The sequence below is a fragment of the Tamandua tetradactyla genome, chromosome 3 (genome assembly GCF_023851605.1).
Source record: "Tamandua tetradactyla isolate mTamTet1 chromosome 3, mTamTet1.pri, whole genome shotgun sequence".
NCBI lineage: Eukaryota > Metazoa > Chordata > Mammalia > Pilosa > Myrmecophagidae > Tamandua > Tamandua tetradactyla.
In genome coordinates, this window is record NC_135329.1 from 161,199,594 (window position 1) to 161,223,856 (window position 24,263).

General features: G+C 36.5%; 3 pseudogenes; all 3 read right to left on the reverse strand.

Moving 5' to 3' along the window:
• Window positions 1–3,023: 3,023 nt before the first annotated feature.
• LOC143675819 (NADP-dependent malic enzyme-like) lies at window positions 3,024–11,478 on the reverse strand (annotated as a pseudogene).
• On the reverse strand, window positions 5,820–6,623 carry LOC143676825 (protein FAM3C pseudogene; annotated as a pseudogene).
• A 222-nt stretch (window positions 11,479–11,700) lies between the features above and the next one.
• LOC143676446 (high mobility group protein B1 pseudogene) lies at window positions 11,701–12,237 on the reverse strand (annotated as a pseudogene).
• Between the last annotated feature and the right edge of the window lie 12,026 nt (window positions 12,238–24,263).

Below are 24,263 nucleotides of genomic sequence, written 5' to 3' on the forward strand. Positions count from 1 at the left end.
TCCACTTCTCCTTACAAGGCAGTCCAGTGCTGTCCTTTCCACTTAGAAACACTGCTTGTAACGTGATCTTCCATGCCATTTTTGCTTTTCCTCCTCATCTCTCTGAACACTGAGATATTCTAGATGAATACTGTACTTGAGAACATTATCTCTCAGCTACAATGGCTTCTTCTCCGCATGCCAATATCTTTTTAACTTTCATGTCTTCCCTGCAGCCTTCTAAGCTCTCGCTGCCATACCATAGCCCCTGACCCAGGAACGCTCTGGGAAATATAGGTTCCAGAAAGCAAACATAGTGCATGCAGCCTTTACAGAGTCTCAGTTCGAGCCCTAGGTGTTCTTTTTTTTTCTTCCATGATTGTTTTTAGTGTAACATTTATTTCATAATCCCTGGAACTTAAAATAGCTTTTCTTTTAATTTACTAAATCCAGGGAAGTATTTTAGATGTCAAAATATATATGCTGAATGTGATTTAGCATATAAGAAGAAATCTAAAAGTTTACAAAAATTGTTTAAAAATTTAAGATGCAGGTACTCATTAATTACATTCGGTTTGAAGAAAGAAACTACCCTAAAGCTCATTATTATTTAAGAAATGCCTGAATATTTCTTAACTTGGGTTACAGCAAAGTAATAAATATTGCTTTTAGTTTTTTATACAAGCTACCTAAAATTTATACTCAAAATTTAAGTGCTGCCTTATGTTGTGAGTGGCAGTTTGATCATTAAATTTGTTTACATTCCAGTTTAATATACTTGATACACAATAGGTACTTAATGCCCTAAAACAAAGACCAAAACAAAACAAAGCAAAAACAGACTTTGAATAATTTAGTGAACATCTCAAGCTAACAGAAATGTTAAATCTCTCTTTTATATGTTTATGTAGAATTGGGTATAATGCCACTTGCAGAAAAATGTGTTTTTTAAATGCTATAATTAGTCCCCTTAGTAATTAATGCTTCTCTAAATATGCCATTATAGCTTCAGGCAGAAAATGATATTATGAAGTCAGATGAAGGAAGCACAGATTCAAAATTACTCTGATAGTAAAGCAAGCCTTCACTGCAAATCACTTGGTCAATGCTGATTACAAGTAAATGAGGAAAACATATGCTGATATTGTTCTAAATCTACTGGCACAGTTGCCCTAATTGACCTATTAAGGTTGGGTAGGGGACGTGGCCTGGTTCCCCAGTTCTGTGGCATTGCCACCTCCAGCCTTGCTCCGAATCGGTTTTACAGAGTCAAGTTATTCCCGTTGCTCATGCAAAACCCAGCAAGCTGCAGTTCTGAACACTGTCTACATTTATATATTTATTTTGTACTATTTACATGGAAACATATTTTGTTGTGCTTTTCCTACAAGATTTATTTCAGATTTTCTTGGGATGAGGGGTAGGGAAGGGAAAGACTACGAAAAGACGTATCTAAGGAGAGTCAGACTGTAAAGTAATATTATCCACACACAAACTAGCCAAATATCTTTTTTTTTTTAGGAAAAAAGATAATTATTTCATAATTTTATTCTTTCACTTCTTCAATGCTAATAAATCTTTAGTTTATACCAATATCGATAACAATGAAGAAAATAAATCTTTAGTTAAAACGATAAGACACCATGGAAATAGACAAGAAATAGCCATTCTGGATCTTTACCAAATTACTGCATGGAAGAACTCTTGACAAAATGTTACCTTCAGAAATACCCCCACCCCTCTATCCACACCTGAACAATTTATATGGCCTCCAACTTTCCCTAAAATCATTTTATAGAACAGCTTATCTTGAAGAACATCTTCTTACACTCTTTAAAGCATTACTTCAAAACTAGAAAAAGTTCCAAATAACTCTGCACATAGATAGCAAACATCATTGTACCTGAGCATAAGAATTAAACATTTTTTATTGGCACAATTATTAATTTCTGAAGTACAACTTGAAATTAACATTAGTTTCTGAAGCTGAAAATACTTTCTCCTAGAATGGTCATGGTGATTTAAAATATTTTAATGTCTAATGCAAAGACAATTTCTAATTTGGGGGAAGTGATTACAAATCTATTTTCTCGAAATTCAAAGGCAAGTGAGTTTACTTTGAAACACTGAACAAATATTTGAGCTAATTAAGGAGACATTAGGGCAGGTCACTCAGGTAGGGACGCAGCTTACCTGGGAACCACCATCTTATTCTTGACTCTTGAGATACTTGTCTCATAGGTTGGCTCCTCAGGCAGCCCTTTCTCAGGGATTCTACCTACCCTCCCTTACAGCCCTTTTCAGGTTCCAATTGTGCTAATCTGAAGATACCAACTTGTGGACAAGAGCCACAGTCCACAAAGGCCCTGCAACAAAAGTTTGGTAGCTAAAGGATAGGGTATCTGGACAAAGAAAAATGGCTTGGAAGAAATTTCTGACTGACACCCAAGGTGATAAGTAAGCGCTTTACACTATAAAAAGTAACAATGGCAAAAGAATATTTAAATCTAGGGCTGCACAGCCATGATCTTTTTTAGAAATGTCAGAATTCTGTTGCACAAAAAGAACAGATAAAATCTAGGACTGGGATAAAAATAGTTGAGAAGTTACTTTTCTCTAGGTAACAAAATGGCTGCTTTTGTTTGAGCACCTGTCCATACATCCCTAAATTCATTTCTATCTTTACTAAAAAAAGTTGATTTTAACAAAACGATCAACGGAAGAATTTAAGATTGATCATAACAATTTACTACTAATTTTAGTCTTCCTATTAGTTCCCTACATAAAAATAGTGAGTTTCTTGTAATAGGTACAATAGCTTCTAAAGAGAACTTGGGCCAAATAATTTATGATAGCAACCATAAATAACCACAAGGCAAATTAAGCAAAAGTGTTTAGTGTGATGTTTATCCTAGTTTATATTATATTTTTCCACAAGTAGATTGTTAAAGTAAGACTAATGTATTTTATGAATCATTATAAAAGTTTCCAACCTTTAAAAATTATGCAAACTTAAAGATCTCATTAATGGAGTTATATAAATGTCAGGTATTATGGTACTGGTCAACTTTGGTCTGAATTTTCTGGGCCTCTTCAGGGCAGGAATAGCAATCAGGTAGAATATGATCAGAATCAGTGTTGTACATTTGAGGGCAGACAAATGCTTCCTTGTTTGAGGGCTCAGGATAAATCAGGGCTGTCTTTTCCTTATACGCCTCTTTCACAATCTCTTCTGCAATTTTCAGAGAAACATTTCTAACAGTGTTTATAGGAGGATAAAGCCAGTCCTTTTTCAAGTGTTTATCTCCTACTTGTTGAGATATAACCTCAACAGTCATGAGAAAGATTTTATCTGGGATGTGCCTCAATCCACATGACACAACACCAAGTGCAATTCCAGGAAACACACAGGAATTGTTGTGTTGGCCAGTATATAGGGTCTGTTCATTTGGAAGAGTGACTGGATCAAAAAGACTGCCACTGGCAAAAATTGCACACCCCTTGGTTAGGTTATAGCACTGTTCAACAGTGCATTCTGCTTTGCTAGTTGGATTACTCAAAGCAAAAATAATAGGCTGCTCATTGAAGGCAGTCATGTCTTTGAGAATTTGTTCTGAGAATGCACCATGAATTGCAACAATTTCCAAGAGGGCAGTTGGTTTTAATTTTTGAACCATGGCTTCTAGGTTCTTCATTTCTTCATGTTCACGGGCAAATTCTTTCTCTGGTGTTAAGGAAGCACGTCCCTTAACTACTGTGCTGGTTTAAAAGGATGTATGCCCCCTAGAAAATCCATGTTTTAATCAAAATCCCATTTCATAAAGGTAGAGTAGTCCCTATTCAATACTGTATGTTTGAAACTGTGATTGGATCGTCTCCCTGGATGATGTGATTTAGTCAAGAGGGTTGATTGTTAAACTGGGTTAGGTAATGACATGTCTCCATCCATTTGGGTGAATCTTGATTGGCTTACTGGAGTCCTATAAAAGAGGAAACATTTTGGAGAAAGAGATTCAGAAGAGGAAACATTTTGGAGAAAGAGATTCAGAGAGCGCAAAGAATGTTGCAGCACCACGAAGCAGAGTTCACCAGCCAGCAACCTTTGTTGATGAAGAAGGAAAATGCCTTCCGGGGAGCTTCATGAAACAGGAAGCCAGGAGAAGAAGCTAGCAGATGATGCCACGTTCGCCATATGCCCTGCCAGCTGAGAGAGAAGCCCTCACTGTTTGCCATATGGTTTCTCATTTGAGAGAGAAACCCTGAACTTCATTGGCCTTCTTGAACCAAGGTATCTTTCCCTGGATGCCTTTGATTGGACATATCTATAGACTTATTGTAATTGGGACATTTTCTCAGCCTTAGAACTGTAAACTAGCAATTTATTAAATTCCCCTTTTTAAAACCCATTCCGTTTTTGGTATATTGCATTCCAGCAGTTAGCAAACTAGAACAACTACTAATCAATCCTTTTGAATCAACCAACCATATCTTTTCAATGGCTTTCTCCTTTGGTAAACCTTCTTTTTCCATTGCCATAACAATCAGATGTGCAATCTCTAAGGCAGTCTCTCCAGCTCCTTGGAATAGTATTGTTTGATCAGACAGTTTGTTCTTGGTTATTCAAAAAGCTGCAAGGATACCCTGCAACTGCAACAGATGCTGTTCCTTAAATATCACCATCGAATGTGTAATATTGGTTTGATGCCTTTTTTAGGAGATGAAATGCATTCACATTGGCAAAATCATCCAACTGAATAAAGTAATTCATGCTGTACTTAGAAGTGACTGCCTCCATGAATTCATCAAAAAAAATCATCATCTAACTCTCTGCTGCCATAGACCAATGTACAATAGATCTTAATGTAATTCCTCATTTTCTCTTCCCACATCCAGAATGACAGGCAGACACTCCTGAGGATCCATACCTCCACAAGCTGTATACAGAGCCAACTAACCCAGAGGAATGCCCATCCCATTATAGCCAAGTCTCTCAAGCCAAGAAAAAACTCTTCATCAGTCACCACAATAGTCCAGATGACATCTTCTGGTGAGGCATTAAGAATTGATCATGAATACTAGCAAAGAGCCCTCTTAGCTTCCGGAATGCTAAACTATACTGTTGACAAGCCAGACCCAAAGTTGGAGTATAAACAATAGGCATGAATTTCTCAATGTCAGACATTAGCGCTCTATAGAAAGAGCTTTTCATTTCTATCTTGAAGATCCATTAAGAGAAGATAATGGGTGTCTGTCAAGGTTAGAGCTGAGATGCTCCAAGTTTTTAGTTACTCTAAGGACCTGTATATCCTGATCAATGATGCAAGGTTGCAACAATCCATGAATATTCAGTTGCTGTCTCTCTTCCAGGGGGAAAGCTAAGTCCTTGTTGAGGTGGGGGTTCCAGGTCACTGGATAGCCACACTGGTGGGTGTGGTGTCAGCAGCAGGTGGCCTGGGAGCTCCATTGTTAGCAGACAGTTCGGTGGCAGTGTCAGGCAGGTACAGGAGGTACACGTGGTACAGGCCCAAATATCTTTTTAATTTAAAAGGCAGTATTATCATCAAAAGGCAATAGGTATGTATAAGAAAATATAGTGCCCTCCCTAAAATCCGTATTATTTCATGGTCAATTTTCACACAACCAGTACTTATATCCATATACAGGCATATATATACTTTTCACAATCTATTCTGTCCAGGTATCTATTGAGTACACTGCTAGAGTTAATGTGATTACCATAACAGTCTAAGTCTAAACATTGTATTATTAAGGAAATGTGCTTGGAAATAGTTCAGTGATTTGCTCATTATGATGACTATTTACAAAAATATCTATTTATGTTAGTAATAAATATTCCTGATATCAGAAGAGATAATGTTCACGCATACACCAAGATGGCTGCATGCTCTTAAAATATTTACATGGAATTTGTCTATTATAGCTTTCTCATTAGTAGTCACCACATTTCCTTTAGTCTTGCTTCTGGGTATCCATCCTTCCATTTCTAAATCTTCAGGCCATCCTTCATATTTGTTTGTGCCTTTATTGTTCATTATGTGCTGTTCAAAATGGCTTTTTGTCTTAATGCCTTTTCTGCTACAGAAGACTCAGTTGTCTCTGAAACCAAGATTAATGATAGATGTGCTCCCCAAGTTAGCAATGAGTCACGATGCCTCATCATTGAGTTTAGTTCCTCTATCATCTTATGTCCCTATTAAGACTATTGGGTCATGTTGTATGGACTTCAGAAACTCAATAAATGATGCCACATCTCCTCCCCATGTGTCAAAATATTTAATGTCTAGTACTTCTGTTTTTCCATTTGCCAAGGCAACATTGATCCCTCTTCCAACATTATTCTTAACACCACTCATTAAAACACTGTTTTCTAGGCAAATTTTTGGTCCCACCACATTGGCTTCTCCACTTGCCACTTTAACCCTAAAATGCTTCTCAGAGCAAGCTTTTGAGATTTATATCTGTGAGGATTTGTAGTACCTGACACTGTGTCCAGTGCTGACTTTGCAAATAAGTTTCCTAAACTTGCATCCATTTTTATTTCAAATACTTGAGATATAAACATAAAACATCAGTAAAAATACTGCCACAACTACCACCAACTTTGCAGCACCTGCTACCCTCATCTTTGGCTTTTCAATTTATGACACTTTTTCATTAAAAATGCTCCGGCCTCCCAGCCAGAGCTGGGAAGAGAGACAGCAACTGAACATTCACGGATTGTTGCAACCTAGCATCATCCCTGCTGCAGGGAGACGCTCCTGCTCCTGGGAGCTGCTAACAATGGAGCTCCCAGGCTACCTGCTGCTGAAGCCACACCCACCAGCGTGGCTATCCAGTGACCTGGAAACCCCACCTCAACAAGGACTTAGCTTTCACTCTGGAAGAAAGACAGCAACTGAATATTCATGGATTGTTGCAACCTTGCATCATCCCTGCTGCAGGAGACAGGGCCCCACAACCTCCGCCTTCCTACTTGCTCATCTGCTTCCTCCCAGGATCTCCCGGCTTCCCCTCACCTGTACGAGTTCCTAGATGTTCTTAAGAGTCAACAGGAGTAATGTTTATCAAACCATGGCAATTAGTACCATCTGACAGGAGCTTTGTTTAAACAGTTTTATTCACACACCATACAGTCCATCTTAAGTAAACAATCAATGGTTCCCAGTATAATCACATAGTTATACAATCACCACCACAATCTATATGAGGACATTTCCACTTCTTCTACAAAGAAAGGAGGGGAAAATTGAAAAATAAAAAAAATAGAATACAAAGAAGAAAGACAAAAATTCCATGTCCTTCCCTTATATCGCCCTCTTATTGACACTTAGCTTTAGTATATTGCCTTTGTATTTAATAAAAGCATATTACAATGTTACTGATAACTATGGACCCTAGTTTGCACTGATTGCATTTTTCCATATATCATCCCATTTTCAGACCTTGTATTGTTGACATTCATTCATCCTGCCTCATGTAAAAACAGTCTATATTTGTATATTTAATCACCATCATTGTTCATTCTAGGTTTCTCTAAGTTATCCAGTCCCAGTCTTTATCTTCTATCTTTTCTTCTGGTGTCCTACATACCCTAGCCTTCCTCTTTCAACCATACTCACACTCAGCTTTGTTCAGTGTACTTACAGTATTATCTATAATCAGATAGCATTGTGCTATCCATTTCTGGATCTTTACAATCAATACTGTTGAATATTCTGTACCCCATTCAGCATCAAATGTCCACTGTCTACCCACTTTCTCTCTCCCGATAACCTGTGTTCTTGACTTTAACTCTCAAAAGTTGTTTGTCAATGTTGATTCATATTAGCGAAGCCAAACTGTAGTTGTCCTTTTATTTCTGGCTAATTTCACTCAATATAAGGTCCTCAAGTTTCATCCATGGTGTTGCAGGTGTCATGAATTTATTGTTATACCATATCTTATTTTTTCTCTCTTTTTACCTTTACTGATAGTCTTCATTTCTATACTCTTCTCCAGACCTCTCTCTCCTATCTGTCTTTTCCTATCTGCCTATAGTTCTCCTTTATAGCATTTCTTGTAGAGGAGGTGTTTCGTTCACAAATTCTCTCAGTGACTATTTATCTGAAAATAATTTTAAATTCTCCCTCATTTTTGAAGGACAGTTTTTACAGATACAGAATTCTTGGTTACTCTTTCAATATCTTTACTATATCAATTCACTGCCTTTTCACTTCTATGGTTTCTGCTGACAAATCTGCACATGGTCTTATTGAGCTTTCCATGTATGTGATGAATCATTTTTCTCTTGCTGCTTTCAGAATTCTCTCTTTGTCTTTGACGTTTGACAATCTGATTAGTAAGTTTCTTGGAGTATATCTATTCAAATATATTCTGTTTGGGGTATGCTGTGCTTCTTGGATCTGAAATTTTATGTCTTTCATAAGAGTTGGGAAATTTTCAGTAATTATATCCCCCCATTATTCTTTCTGCCACTTTTCCCTTCTCTTCTCTTTCTGAGACACCCATAATATGTATAGTCATACACTTCATATTATCATTCAATTCCCTGAGACCCTGCTCCTATTTTTCCATTCCATTCTTTTCCCTGTCTGTTCTTTTGCCTGTAGAATTTCAGATGTCCATCCTCTTGTTCACTAATCCTTTCTTCTGCCTCTTCAAATCTACTGTAAGTCCCCATTCTGTTTTTCATCTCTTCTATTTGTGTCTTTCATTCCCGTAAGTTCTGCCATTTGTTTTTTCAAGCTTTCAAGTTCTTCTTTAAGGTTGTCCAATGCCTCTGTTATCCTTCATCTCTTTTGCCATATCTTCCCTCAACTCACTGATTTAATTTTTGAATTTATTTATCATGCTTCTTTGAACATGATTAATTAGTTGTTTCAACTCCTATATTTTGTTTAATGTGTCTTTTTCCTTTGATGGGCCATATCTTCATTTTTCCTAGGGTAACTAGAATTTTTTGCTGGCATCTAGGCATCTGACTGATTTCATTAGTTTATTCTGGGGGTCATTTTCACTCCTTTACCTAGGGTTTTCTTGTTGGTTGGTTTTGTTGTACTCCATCTGTCCTTTGGAATTCAATTCAATTTATTCTAGACTCTAGCATAGGTTCTGTTTAACTGATCAGAATTTTTCTGCTCCTGTTTTTCTGGTTTTTGCCCTACCTAATTGGAATCTTTTTTTTTTTTTGAGGAGAGTTTCTCCAGATATGATAGACCCTAATCAGATTTCCCAAGACTAGACAGGCCCAGGTCTGAGGAGGAGAGTGTAATCAGTATGAAGTTACCCTGAGGATGAGAAACAGCATGTTGTCAGACTTTTCTGTGTATCCTCTAGACACTGTGCTTTTATTTGGCTCAGCAGTTGGCACTTATCAGCCCATATCTCCCCACCTGCATAAAGTGGTGCAGTGCCTTTATTTCTCAGCAGACCCTGGCCTTGCTAGGGGCATGGTTGAGATAGAGTCTGAGGTAGAAGGCAAGCTTAAGCTCTTTCTGTTTTCCAGCCCTGGTGTTGGAATTCTCTGAAAGAGGGTTGCCACTTGAACTGGGCCCCAACACCCCCTTTACTTGGGCAAGATATACTCTTTAGAGAGTTTTCTCCTTTGTTTGACTTGTTACTTTGTCTCTCAGAAATGTCTTAATTCCATCCTTGCTTGGGTCAGCACTGATAATTGAAAATGTCTAAGGCTTTCTCTAATGAGCTGCTTAGTACACTTTAAAAAAGAGAAAGAGAGAGAGAGAGAGAAATAAAATAAAATTCCTTTTCAGAGCTAGTTCCCAGCTCCCAATTTCCACCAATCAAAGGCTGGAGTTGGTACCCATCTCTATGTGTGTCCTATTTTTGGTGCACAACCCTTTTCCATATTCTAAGCTTGGCTGACTCCAAATGCCTTTTTTTTTAATTCATCATCCCCTTCTCCTTTCCCAGGACAGACCTCAGGGTTACGTTACTGCTTTCTACAGGTTTATCTTGCTTGGAGCTTCTATCGAGCTGTCCAAATTTGTTAATTAAATGCACAATTGGAGCTTGGTTGAGCTACTTTCCACTGTACCTAGTAGTGACTGCTGCTTTTTTTCCCACAGAAAAAAATGATGTCTCCAACAGATCCTGCTGTGATGATGGGGGAAGGGTGCTGGGCTTTACTTACAGTTCTATGCTGTTGTCTTGGTTCTTCCACCTATTCCAGACTGGTGTACAATGTGTGTCCAGTCACGGATGTCCCTCAAACAGTTGTTCCGGACAGTTCTTGGCTATTTACAAGCCACTCTAAGGACTAATTAAATTCTATACCTACCCACATCACCATCTTGCCCTGCCTGCAAATGCTTTTGCCGGTAATACTCCATTACTATAAACTACATAACTCAATACCTTAAAAACATATGAGCTAGTGTTTAAAATATCTATTTAATTAAAGAGCAAAGTTTCTCCTCAATAAATCATCTTGAAAATTGAGAACTTTAAGCTTCAAATTAGTGAGTACTTTTGGGTGTGCATTTTAATTTGAATCTGAGAACTATGCTATTTTTTTAATGAGTTCATATCTTTGATTTAGAAAATTTTGCAGTTACACAATCATAGTAGTTACATACCAAAGTGAAACATCATTAACTAAAATTTTTGTTTCATTTACAAAAGTATCTTTCATCTTTGATTCCAAAATATTGTGTTTCTTTAAACATATGGTTTGTTATTATTGTCCCTTTAGTGTGGTCTAAGTAAGACATTAATATAGTAAAATATAATAAAGGCATTTTTCTAAAAGAGAAAATATTTTACCTTTTTTTAATATAAAATATATCTGAATTCCAGTTTTCAATTGCATTCTAAGTTAACTATATAAAAATGACTGATTTTCTACCACCAGCTATACTTGCAACAGAATAATCATTTCCAAACCTTTCCAATCAACATTTTGAATGAGAGAAATATCTTCCTTCTGGGACTCCCTTAGTATATATATTGGAATGCCTGAAAGTGTCCCAGAGGTGTCTTCGTCAATTTTAACTTTTCATAATTCCGTTATTCTTTCTTCTGCTCAGCCTTACTCATTTCAATTGTCTCATTTTTTAGTTTATTGGTTCACTGATCCTTCTGTCAGCTCCAATTTGTTGAAATCATTCTGGGAATTTTTCATTTCAGTTATTGTGGTCTTCGGCTCCAGTAGTTCTCTTTGGTTCCTTTATCAAATCACCATCTCTTTGCTAAGGTTCTCATATTGCTCCTTCCTTGTTTTCCTGACATGCTTTGGTACTTTCTCTGTAATTTCCTTCCTCTCCTTGAATTTTTTATTTTTGCAGCTTTTTTTTTTTGCAATTAGAGTGGTATTCAGTTTAACAACATGACAATTATTTCAGATAAGCTGCATCAAAGACAACTGAAGATAAGAAAACTACCATCCCCATATGTAACAAATTTGTGCTCTGCACCAGCAAGAACTTGCTTTAAGTTTCCATGCCAATTTGCAACCTTCATATTGTATCAGGCCAAGTTAGTGGCTAATGAAAGGACCACCAGGAGAGGGCTATCTAAACAGACATTCAGTAGTATGTTAACTATACAAAAAAAAAGACACCGTATAGTTTAAAAACAAATCTTGCACAGCCTTACATTTCAATTTTTTTCTCTAGAATGAATGAATTGTGTACAGGGAGGTAAATGCTTTATAATAAGAAAAAATACTGCACTAGAACCAACTTATTCATCATCACCATCTCCTTCATCTTTCTTCTCCTCCTTTTTCTTAGCCTTGATGACTCTTTTTTTTTGACTGCATCAGGCTTTCCTGGTATGCAGCAATATCCTTTTCATATTTTTCCTTCAGCTTAGTAGCCTTCTTTTCATAAGCCTGCTTCTCATCTGCAGCAGAGTTATTCCACATCTCTCCCAGTTTCTTTGCAACATTGCCAATGGATAGGCCAGGATGTTTGCCTTTGATTTTGGGTCAATACTCAGAAGAAAAAAAGAAGGTGGCCACAGGAGGCCTCTTGGGTATATTGGGGTCCTTGAGTTTTTTTGTCTCCCCTCTTGGAGGGATATAGGTTTTCAATTCCTCTCTCATAATAGGCTTTGTGCATTGGCCATGTCTTCAAATTTTCCTTTCTCTTTAGCAGACATGGTCTTCCACCTCTCTGAGCACTTCTTAGAAAACTCAAAAAAGTTGACTGAAGCTACCAGGTGTTTCTTCTTGTGCTCCTCCCAGCAAGTTTGCACGAAGAACGCATATGATGACATTTTGTCTCTAATTATTTTTTATCCATGAGGCTCAGAGTCGCTCAGCACCCACCCTGCCCTCATTTGACCTGCTTATTTTTAAGATCACTATTTTTGAAAGTCTTTGTTTGATGTGTCCACATTCTGGTCTTATTCCTTGGTGTTTTCTGTATTTTCATCCTCTTCATTTGGATGGGCCATCATTTCCTGTTTCTTTGTCTTGTACTCTTTTGTTGTACACTGCATATTTTAATATTTTAAAATGCTAACCCTGGGCTTTATTCCTTGAAATGTCTGTTTCTTGATTTTTTTTTAAAAAAAACAGCTGGTGCTAATGCAGTTTCTTGAGCTTCCGCTCTCCCATAAAGAAGATTGTCCCCAGCTGAATGTAGGGTGCAGGGTCCTCCCTATCTTTTCTGAGCTGTGTCTAGAACTGGGCTTGTGGTTTTTAGTTGTTCTGGAATTCTCCAGTTTACAGAAGTTTGAATGTCCCTTCTAATTTCCAGGAGACAGACTTTCTTCTGGGTGTTTAAAGCAGGTAAGGTTTTGCCCTAGACTTCTCTGCCTTTTTATTTTCTTAATCTCTTTTCCTTGTCTCAAGCAAATTCTGGAAGGAGGGACATGCCAGAGAGAAATTGCCCAAGTTAGTCTTTCCTAGCCAAAACAGGGTCAGAGACCTATAAAGGGGGCACAGATCAGCCCCAAAGTGCCCAAACTTCTTGTGGCAAAAACACACCAAAGACTTCTTTCATGGCTCTCCAAAGCTATGCTTTCTTGTCCTATCCAGTTAATACAGCCCTTCAGCTAACTGTCCCTTACAGCCCTGAAACAGTGTAGCATATTTAAGTCTTCTCTGCTGCCATGTTTGCTGCGGGTGGGTTGAAACAATGGCTGCCCTCACAGCTGGGCCACCAGCAACTTGATGCCATTAAACAAAATCCATGATCAGTGATCGGCTATGCTCACCTGTGTTCTTGGGGAAGAGGATTTTTACATCCCTTTCTGTCACCAGTGAGCTAGACAGAGTTTAAACCTCTAAGTGACCTTCTGTTAAAAAGCCTCCTTTAAAAAGGCTGCAAGAGGGAGGGATGGGCTTTGTTTGGAGGAACAACTTACTGGTTTTTACTGTGATTTACCAGCCTCTTCCTTCTGCTCTTCCCGATATGCTGTATGGTGTTTTACTGGTCTTCAGTGTTCCAAAATAGTTGTTTTAGACAGTTACTTCCTGTTTAATATTTGTTGTCATAGAAGAACTAAATCTCAGAGCTCCCTTTGCCTCTTCCCATAATCCTTGATACTCTGTATTGAAAATTGTCCAGGAGATGCTAGCCATCATGTAAAGTCAAACTCAACAGGTGGCCAACTTCTGAGGAAAACATAAGTAAACAGCAAAATTGTAGTCTACTAAATTGCAAGTCTTTCAACTTTACTTCTTTTTTTTTAAAGAGAGAGGGAGGAAAGGAAGGAAAGACAGAGAAGGAAGGAAGGGAGGAAGAAAGGGAAACATTTTTAAACATTTTCTGTTTTATTGTATTTTGTTTGTTTGTTTGTTTTTTACATGGGCTGGGGCCGGGAATCGAACCGGGGTCCTCCGGCACGGCAGGCAAGCACTTTGCCCGCTGAGCCACCGCGGCCCGCCCTCAACTTTACTTCTTATGCAAGTTTTCTTTTATTCACAATTAGAGGCTGTGTTAGTTAGATTCAGTTGTCAACTTGGCCAGGTGAGCTACCTAGTCTTGTTGCTGCGGACATAAGCCAATGGTACGTGGACCTCATCTGTTGCTAATTACATCTGCAGTCGGCTAGGAGGCATGTCTGCTGCAATGAGTGACGTTTGACTTAACTGGGTGGTGCTTAAATGAGAGAACGCAATATAGCACAGCCTAAGCAGCTCAGCATTCCTCATCTCAGCACTTGCAGCTCAGCCCAGGCCTTTGGAGATGCAGAAAGAAGTCACCCTGGGGAAAGTTGTTGGAACCCAGGGGCCTGGAGAGAAGACCAGCAGAGACCATCTTGTGCCTTCCACGTAAGAAAGAACCTCAGTGGAAAATTAGTTGCCTTTCCTCTGAAGAACCAACAAAATAAATCCCCTTTTATTAAAAGCCAATCCGTCTCTGGTGTGTTGCATTCCAGCAGCAAGCAAACTAGAACAGAGGCCAAAAAAAAAAAAAGATTCTACTTACTTAAGGATCTAAGTACATAATTGGCCTGTACTTAACCTTTCTTCAACTTGTGAAAATCCCCAATGTAGAATGGACTATGAAAAGCATACCATGCAGCAGTCTGGTAAAACCTGTCACAAGAGCAGTTGGCTTGCTTTATGTTGGTTTTGGTGAATGCTGGAGGCTTTTTTATCTAGTATTTTATTTGTTTGCGTCTATAAATGCAGTTAAAGAGTCACATTGTGTTTTCAACAATAACAGAGGTTGAAATTCGAAACTAATTTTTCTTTGCAATTAACAGTATTCAGTTCTATAGGATTTTATTATATCTTCTTTATATACAATTATAGTTTTTTAAAAAGTGCCCACATCATCAAAATAGATACTCTAATCTATTATTGATATGAAATATTTTGATATTTGTATAAATGAATTGTTTTATGATGAGAATATTGTAGTTGTGGGTTAAAAGAATATTCGAATACCTTCTCATAAACTTGAATAAATTTTTTTTCTACTGTACTTTAATTTCATGAACACTCATCAACCAGGACCCTCTTGCTCTTTTTAAAACAGAAGTGAGAATATGGTTGCTTTTCTTACTTTCTGTAGTCTTGATTACCAGATAAAATTTAGATTCTCTATATTTGGAAATGAAATTCCATTGTTTGCAAATGATCTTATTTACAGATTTGACTTTTGCAGAATATTCAAAGGGATTCTTTAAAAAGGCACAGACATTGACTCTGTGTAAGGTGATTTAATCTGAATAGAGGCAGCTGAATTGGACCCATTAACTTCAGTTGGAGTTGAACGGCCAACATGGGAATTCTTGTCCAAGTGAAAATGAGTGTAGTCAATTTAAAGCAAGGTATATGAGAAGATCTGAAAGTGTAATGTGATGCAACGTATTTCAGTGTGGCCTATTAGTCACACCTAGTAGCCTGTTTTAAAAGTCCAGAGAGAACGATAAAAAATAGCTATCAGAGGAAATGAAGAGATATTCTGAATGCCTCCAGAAATTTCTTTTATTGGGGAAGTGATTTAAACCATAAACCACCCCTCACACTATCAAATAACTTTAGGATGGGTTAATTTCTGTGAAGAAATCACATTTAAATATTTTCATTAAAATGTGTCTGGATTATTCCTCAAAGTCGTAGGATTTTATTCAGCTTAGACAAGGGGATATTTGAAGAGTGAACACAAAGGGTCCTATTTTAAATTATCTAGGGGAAAGTGTCATTTAAATGGACTAATTTTCCCAGTATTTTGGAAACAAATAATTGACTTACCACTACAGCTTCTGCAAATCCAAAACTTTTGTTTAAATTTTACTATTTTTTCTACTTTTTTGTCAGAAGTGTTGCTTATAACATGGAGACTATATAGTTATTCACTTCCATAGGCATGCATTTATGAGTTTGTATTAATCCATCCATCTGTTGGGGAGTGAATTGTGTTCCCCTTAAAAGGCATATTCAGGATCCAAACCCTAGTCCTGTGGTTGTGAAACCATTTTGAAATAGGATCTTTGATAATGTTATTAGTTAAGGTGTGCCCAAAGTGAATAAGGGGAGGCCTTAAACCAATATGGCTTAATCCTGATAAGCCAAAGAAATTGGAACAGAAAAGAAAGTAATGTGAAGAAACCGGAAGTGGAACCTGGAGGAGAAAGGAGAAGGCGTTGTGCATTGCCAAGTGACAGAAAAGCCAAAGACCAAGGACTGTTGGCAGCCAGCCCTAGAATGCCAGGCATCAGGGACAAATCATTGCTTTGCTGACACCTTGATTTTGGGCCTCAAATCTGTGCTATTGGCTGTGAGCCAATAAATTCTTGAAGTTTAAGCCAATCTATTGTATGGTATTTGTTTTAGCAACCAGGAAACTAATACAATCCATCTGTATTTGGGAACCAGTTCTTAGAAGATGTGAGAGGAATGGAAGCAAGGCTTCTGTGCTTATAAACTCTTTATTTCCTGCCATATGGTGACTAAGGTCACATCTGGTTCCCCCGCAGGGTACAACAGACTCTGTCAGCACTGATTTATTTAACTTCCCAATTTTTACCAAACATGAATATCCCCAGGATCAATGGAAAATATAATTTGAATTTTGCAGAGCCATGAAATGGAACTGCATATGCTATGAGGCTGGAGAGTGGGGCCAGTCATGTCATGGTGAATGAGCCTAGCCAACTGTTTTCCATTGGCAATTCCTCTTAACTTGGTGTTTTCTTCTTATATTTAGGAAAACTATGACCACTCCATGAAGTTGAAACTCCAGGGTAAGCTGAGTGAGATTAATTCGTGAGGTCAGACTAGGAATGCAAAATTTATGTCCTTACCCTTCCTCAAGCTGTAGAATTATTTGTGTTATAAAACTAGGATGTTTCACAACTTAAACTGTTTGTATCCCTCGTTAGAGATTTCATCTATTCCTCTGAACCAGAAAGTATGTGTCTGACCCATGAAGAAGGATCTGGGGAGACATCCTTCCTGGATGCCCTAGGCATCTCCTTACTTGCTAGTGCCAATTGATTATTTGTATCCTGAAAAATACTGGTAAGGCTTGACATTGAATAAGATTGTTGATTGCTGTGCGTCTTTTTTTAACACAATTCTATCCTTTGTGTTAACTCAACTTGAAATATGATTTAATTTTTTAAAAAAGATATGTTCTTAAACTACCCGATTAACAGGGGAGTTGTCTGTAATTTTGTATTTCTAATCAAAGGAAAAGTACCATCTATTGAATTATTTTTTCTTCTAATTCCCTTGACAGCTGTTAAATAATGTATAGTTCTAATGTAATGTTAATAACGTAAAACAAAGTAATGATGAAGTTTTGTTGGTCTCATTATTGAGATAAGTCCAGTCCAAGACTGATATATATTTAAATAGTCATGATAAGTAATTTACCTTAACTTAGGGAAATACAGATTATGGAAGATCCAGAGTTAGAAGGGATATATTTTAGGGTAACGTTATAGTTTTCTGAAATCTCTTATGTGTTGGAATATTGAAGGATTAGTAATTGTGTTTTCTTATATTATGGTGGTTTAAAAAGTGAAATACTTTAAATTATTTATTAAACAAATCATATCTCTAATATGATACTATGTTATATGGTATATGAAGTTATAAATATTTTTTTTAATGTAGAGATTGTTTGTAGTCTTTGCTCTAAATTGTAGTTGCATAAGTTTTGAATTGGAAATGTTGGGACAGCGCTTTAAATGCCCCATAAGCTCTATCAGTCCAACACTTTCTCAGTAGCTATTGTGACATTTGATAACTGTTCACCTCAGTCTTTTTCACAATGTAATATATATATATGCAGTTTCACAAAAATTCTTCCATTCTTTCTTTCCAAAAGACTACTGCTTCTAAATCAGTTCAGTGTAGAAATTCCTTGTTTATTAATTAAAATCAATAATAAATTTCTAATTGTGTAGTAAAGACTCTTGGAGACTAGTTACAATGAAGGACTACATTGTAGACAATGAAAAAGGAATATTTTGTGAGCCACAGTTAGGTATAAAAGTTTTTAGGAGAGATGGGATGGAAGGATTTTAAGCAGCAATAGAGAAGATGATATATATATATATATCTGATATACATTTACTTGGACAATTGAAAAATATTTTGAATTCTAGCACATGATAATCAAACATCTATAAATTACATGATTTTAAATTATTGAAATAAATGGCTTTCAGATCTCACTTTTTAACACACAATGCATGCTATTTATAGAAATAATTTTTTCAACAGCCCTTGGACTGAGCTCCTTGGTCAAATCAGTGCTTAATAAGTATTCATAAATCAATACCTTTGTTTTATATGACTAAAACAGATAAACTGGGATCAATATGTTCTATCCAATTCCATACACATTTCCATGTGTAGATATGAATCTTCAAATTTTATTTGTTTTATGGATTTCTGGGAAATTTATATGGTATGACTATTCATTGAATATTCATTGATTCTACATTCAGAGGACTATTCTATCAAAATTTAATTATTGAAGTTCTCTTCTAGTATTCTAATGTTAGGCATCTTCTAGGATAAATATAGAGAATAATCTGATTCCTTAGGTTTTTATAGCACATTAATATCCAGCCATCTTTAAGGGACCTGCTTCACACATCAGCATAGGGTGGATAAACTATGCCCTGTAGCCAAATCCAGCAGGCTGGCTATTTTTGTAAATAAAGTTTTATAGGAACACAGCCACACCCATTCATATTGCCTAGAGCTGTTCTCACACTATAACAGAAGTGTTGAATGCTCCGGACAGAGACTAAAATATTTACTATTTGGTAAATTCTCAGAAAATTTTGTTGAGCCCTATGCTATGCAGACACACAATCAAAATATTCGATATTATTTTCTAAATAGTAATTTCCCTGCATGATGTGTGCAAAAGTCCTAAAAATCCAAAACAAGCTTACTTCTTTTTAGAGTAAGAATGACAAATAAATATGCATTTGTTTCTTGAGAGACTCTCTACCCTCTCGTGTTCAGCAATGCTGCTTCAGTTTTTCAGGCTCAGTCCCCTTCCCTTTAAATTCAACATGTCCCGAACTGAACTCATGAACTTCATTAGCCCCATCAGAAATCCAACGTTCCCCCACTTCTGTGAGCAGCACCAATACAGCATGTTGAACATGCTGATACCTAGATGAAGCCTAGGCACCATTCTTGAGGCCTCTATATATCTCAGTTTTAATGCCCATTATTCACCAATTCCCATCTATTTTACCTCCCAAATATCTCTCTAATCATCCCCACCACCGTAAGGTGGCAAGATCAAGCTACCATCATCTCTTGTTCAAATTACTGCAACGAATTCCTAAGCAGTTTGCCTAAATCTTTCCATTGAGATACATGATTTTTTCAAACCAAATTTTATCAAGTCATTCATGTCCTTTTCCTATTCTTAAACCTCCAGTGACTAACCAATGGTTTAAGATAAAAGTAAAAAAAAAGCCACAAAAATACTCTGTAGGTGCCCAACCTTAACTTGAGCCATGCTCTCCTTTACTTTCTCTGGCTCAGCAGCAGCAATCTCTGTTTGATGCTTCTCATTATCCCAGAAATTTTACATATTGTCCCCTTTGTTCCCCCAAATCCTGATTATTTGATTAGGTCCTATTCTTCCTTTATCTCTTAGTTGAATCATTATTTGAAGTCATCTCTTATTCTCAAAATAAATTAGGTGTTATCCATTAAATTTTCTCATAATACCATGATATATTTTTGCTTTAGTCCTTGCTGAATTGTATCCTCTCAAAAGACATGTTCAAGTATGTCCCCTGTCCTATGAATGCCAACTTATTTATAAATAGAGTCTTTAAAAATGTTATTAGTTAAATTGAGGCTGAACTGGATTACAGTGGGCCCTAATGCTTTATATCCTTATCAGGAGAGGAAATTTGGACACAGGCAGAGAGACAGAGAGAGAGACAGTCATGCGACAGACACCGGGATTGTGTTATGCTGCCACAAACTGAGAAAGGCAATGGACTGCTGCCACCCACCAGAAGCCAGTGGGGAAACATGGAATGAATTTTCCACTTTTAAAAGGAAACCTGGCTCTGCTGACACCTTGATTTCAGACTTTTAGCCTCCGCAAGCGTAAGATAATAAATTTCTGATGTATAAGTTAGATGGTCTTTGGGCCTTTCTTATAGCAGCCCTGGGAAGCTGAGGCAGTCCATTATAACTATAATATTATCTTTATCTGTGTGATTACTTGAGCATTGTCTTATTTGTTTCTTTTATCCACTAGAATATCTATCACATGAGAACAGAGATTATGCCTGTTTATTCTAAAGAGTGTATCCTTGTTTAGAAATACTAAACAAGTATATTGTGGTTCCAAAAAGTAGATACTAAAACTTTTTAAAAAAAAAAAATAAGATAAAGGTAATAGAAAAAAAAATTCACAGTGGAAGAAGTAAAAATTACTCAAATTTTCACATAGTGATTAGACTTTATGAAAATATAGAACTTTTATTTCCAAGTTTTGGTTTACATTTTTAATTCTTTAGCTAAAGTCAACATGTGTCATTTTATTCAACACATTATTATATTACACTAATACTGTATATTGTTATTATTATTATATACACTGGGAGACATAAATAAGAAAAACTGGCAAAATTCCTAACTTCATAGAACTTGCACTTTAGAGAGAAAAAAATGACCACACAAACATAAACAAAAAAATAAGTATCCCAATGGAATTGGTTGAGGAAATATGGAAGGAAAGAAGTAAAGATTACGAACATACTCAAACTTTCAGGAAATTCAGCTGTGAAGATGCTGCGGCTAGCACAAATACACGCACAGGCCATCTCCCAGGTGTTTTGTGTGTTTCTATTTTGCATAAGACTACAGGCAGCTGGGGAGACATTAAATTTTAACCAGCACCAGCTGATTTGGGGCACAAAGTTTGCTCATGAGCATTGTACCTCCCCTTGGAGTGTATAAAAGCCCAGTGGGCAGTGCAGGCGCCCTTTACTCTTATGCAAAGCTGGGTTTGTGGAGCTGCCCTTCACAAACCTCATCCAAGCAGTTGCACACCCCAGAGAACTGGCCATGGTAGGAACTTTTCCTCTGCTCTTTTGAACGTTGTGCTGTTTAGGTAATAAAACAGTCATATACTGGGTGTTCCTGCTGTGCCTTAGCCTGTGTACCCACAGCGCATCTGATCGCAACTTGTTCCATATAGCAACAGAAGAGGAATAGAACAAATGATGTTCTAGCTGGAGGGGTACATGGTATCAGGTTAGTTTGCTTGTTTTTGTTTTTTTTTTCATTAAAGCATATGTATATGCTAATGAGAATGAGTTCTGGATAAGAGAGGAACAAAAATGCCAAAGAGTCATGATGGATGACGGATGCGTGAAATCGTGGAGTAAGTTGGTGGATGGGATTCAGGTTGAAAGTCAGGTCAGCCTTGGGTGCAAAAAGGAATGTAGAGGATGTAGGAGTAAATTGTGGAAGATGACAGGACAAGAGGTGGTGTTTATTATACTGTATCATTTCGCAAGTGGAATAACAGGCAACTCATCAGTTGGGGGATGTGTTGTAAGCTTTGGTGTTAGAGGTCTGAAGAGCAAAATGAAGGTATAAATATCTCCTTTAAAGATTAATAAGTAAAAGAAAGGTATGTCTGAGTCATTTCTCTTGTTATTAAATTCATTGCATGGAATTTTTAAAGTATTTGTTAAATTGTGGTGGAAAGATAGGCGTTATGGGCTGTGAACTACTGAACCTGGTCTCCAGTCCTGTCCTTGCTACTCACCTCCTCTCTGTAATCACCTCCTAGATATTCCTCACCCAACTGCCATAATTTTCTCATTGTTAAGACGAGGCATTTGGCCATGTAAATCTAATTCTTTTAAATCCTTTTATTTTCCTCAGAGGTTTCTTATGCTGGGTAATCTTAACCTGTGTTCCAGCAGAGAGGGAACACAAGTAATTAAATACAAGAGGCAGTGAAATATGAAAAATCATGGAGAAATGATTACACATGAAACTTCCCAAGCATGGGGAATGGACCATTAGCTGGGAAGGGCTCTTCCATCTGCAATATTATAGTTCAAAGCATGGGTGAATTCATAATCCTTTACTGGCATGACAATGAATTGGCCTAAGGACATAGAGTTAAAAGTAAAACTCTGAAAAACAACCCTTCTTTTTCAATTATCTTTAGATACACACTGTGAATTTTCACTCAAAAGGGAATGGCTGAATTATTTCCTCAGTGTACCCAAAGTGGTCTGTCCTTGAGACCAGAAGCAATAGCATCCCTGATGCAGAGTAAACTGAAATAACTGCAAGACTTATTGGCCATCTCTCCTTGTAGTAATATTTCTACAACACAACAATGCTCACAGAGGTCATGTTTATATATACAATAAAAAAAATCACTTTACAAACTGTAAATAATATTGTCTATTTCCATGGGTCCCTTCTTTAACAAGAGCTCTTTCTCTCTCTAGACTTCCTGGATATTTTATTTTCAGAAAATTTGCAACCATAAGATATCCTAGGGCTCTGCCCAAGAAGTGGCATCCAATGCACTATTATGGATAATGTAACTTATGTTAAAAGAGAGATGGAGTTATTTCTTATCAAGGAAACCACTCCTATTTTCCAGGCCCTTTGTAAAGACATTGAAAGATATCTGAAACATAAAGATCAATTAAGCTTCAGACTAGAAGTAATACTTATAGACGAATTAATTTAAAGTCTATTTAAGTACTAGCAATAGAAACACTAATGCAGATGTTAATACTGAAAATAAATTTTTATTAAACTTTGTCCTCTGTAATAAAACTTTACCTGCTAAAGATTGAACTGAATATATTACCTTGAAATATTGTGTGATAATTATATTCTTTTACATTATACTTCCTCTATAAAATTATATAGTTTTGTTATTGACTTAAATGCAATTGATGCATATGACTTATTTTGGACAGATGTAAAATTAAGATAAATCCATATTTCTTACTTTTTATAAGTAAATAAAAGGGCACGTGCATTGTGTACTTTTTAGAGCTGCTATGCTTTAGACTTGCAAAAAGTATTATCTGAGAAAGACGGGTGATGATGTGGCAGTTAATTTTGATATCATCATACTATGCATTTATTGGTATATGTATAGCAAAACTAAGTAAATGAGAACTTAAAATTACTTACTATATAAGAAAGCTGATGCACTCCTGTAGAAAATGTCTTAGCAGAACATTTTATATTCTTATTTGGAAAACCATATCTGGGAAATGCTCAAAGCAGCCAGCTGTGAAGCTTTCCTCAGCAGAGTGACTATAAAATTTTCTTTTCACATGACTTGAAAAGAATGTACATTCTGCATACTTATAAACCGAATGGACTAAAAGTTTTAGAAATGTCTAAGATATGAATGTTCCATAAAATTATATAAAAATATTTAAGTCTGAGAAAACCAGAGGCACACAACAGAGATTTTTCTAAAGTTCATGGCTACTATACCTTTCATTGTATACAAAAGCTGATTTGAAAAACTTTGGAGGTGTTCTCTAATATAGAACTTGTAATTTGACTTGGGATATATATGAATTTTTTATATTAATGCTTTTTAAAAGCAAAGGCTCTATTAAAGATATTTAGGCATTATCTCATCTTCAAATTTGTTTCTGTCTCACCAAGAAGAGACATACATATGATAGCTTTATTTCTAGGAGCACCTAAGTAATTTCATATGGAAATGTCTTTGCTTTTTCCCTTATTATTACTGAAAGCAGAAAAAAATTGTGTTTGATTTCCAGGCTTTAAGAACAATTATTTTGCAAAATGATTTTTTTCCCAAAAGCATGAAGTGATATACTAGGTAAAGTCATAGAACACACAACTTGATACTCTCTAATTCACTATGTCCCACTCTCACTTTAGTATAGAAACCCATTTTTATTGAAGCATACTTTATATGTAATGAAAATTTCAGATCCTAAATGTACCATTTAATCTATTCTTACAGATTTTTTCACAAGTGTATACATTTATGTAACCTACAGCCCTAGCAAGATTCAGAAATTTTATCAGCCTGGAAAGTTTTCTGGTGCCTCTTGACAATCAGTTCCTCTACCAGTATGATTATGTGAACACTGTCAGATTTGAAATAGACCACTTGTAAGTCCTGTGTCAGCGTGTCATATTATAGCATTAGTTAATAGTGATCCACAAGACAAAGCTGGGTAACTGATCTTCTGAAATACGTATAACCAAACAATTCTAACACTATGAGAAAAAACATAAAGTTGGTGTGGGCCAAATGAAATATCTTATTTGTACGCACAACTCATTATTCTGTGGGAATACAGTA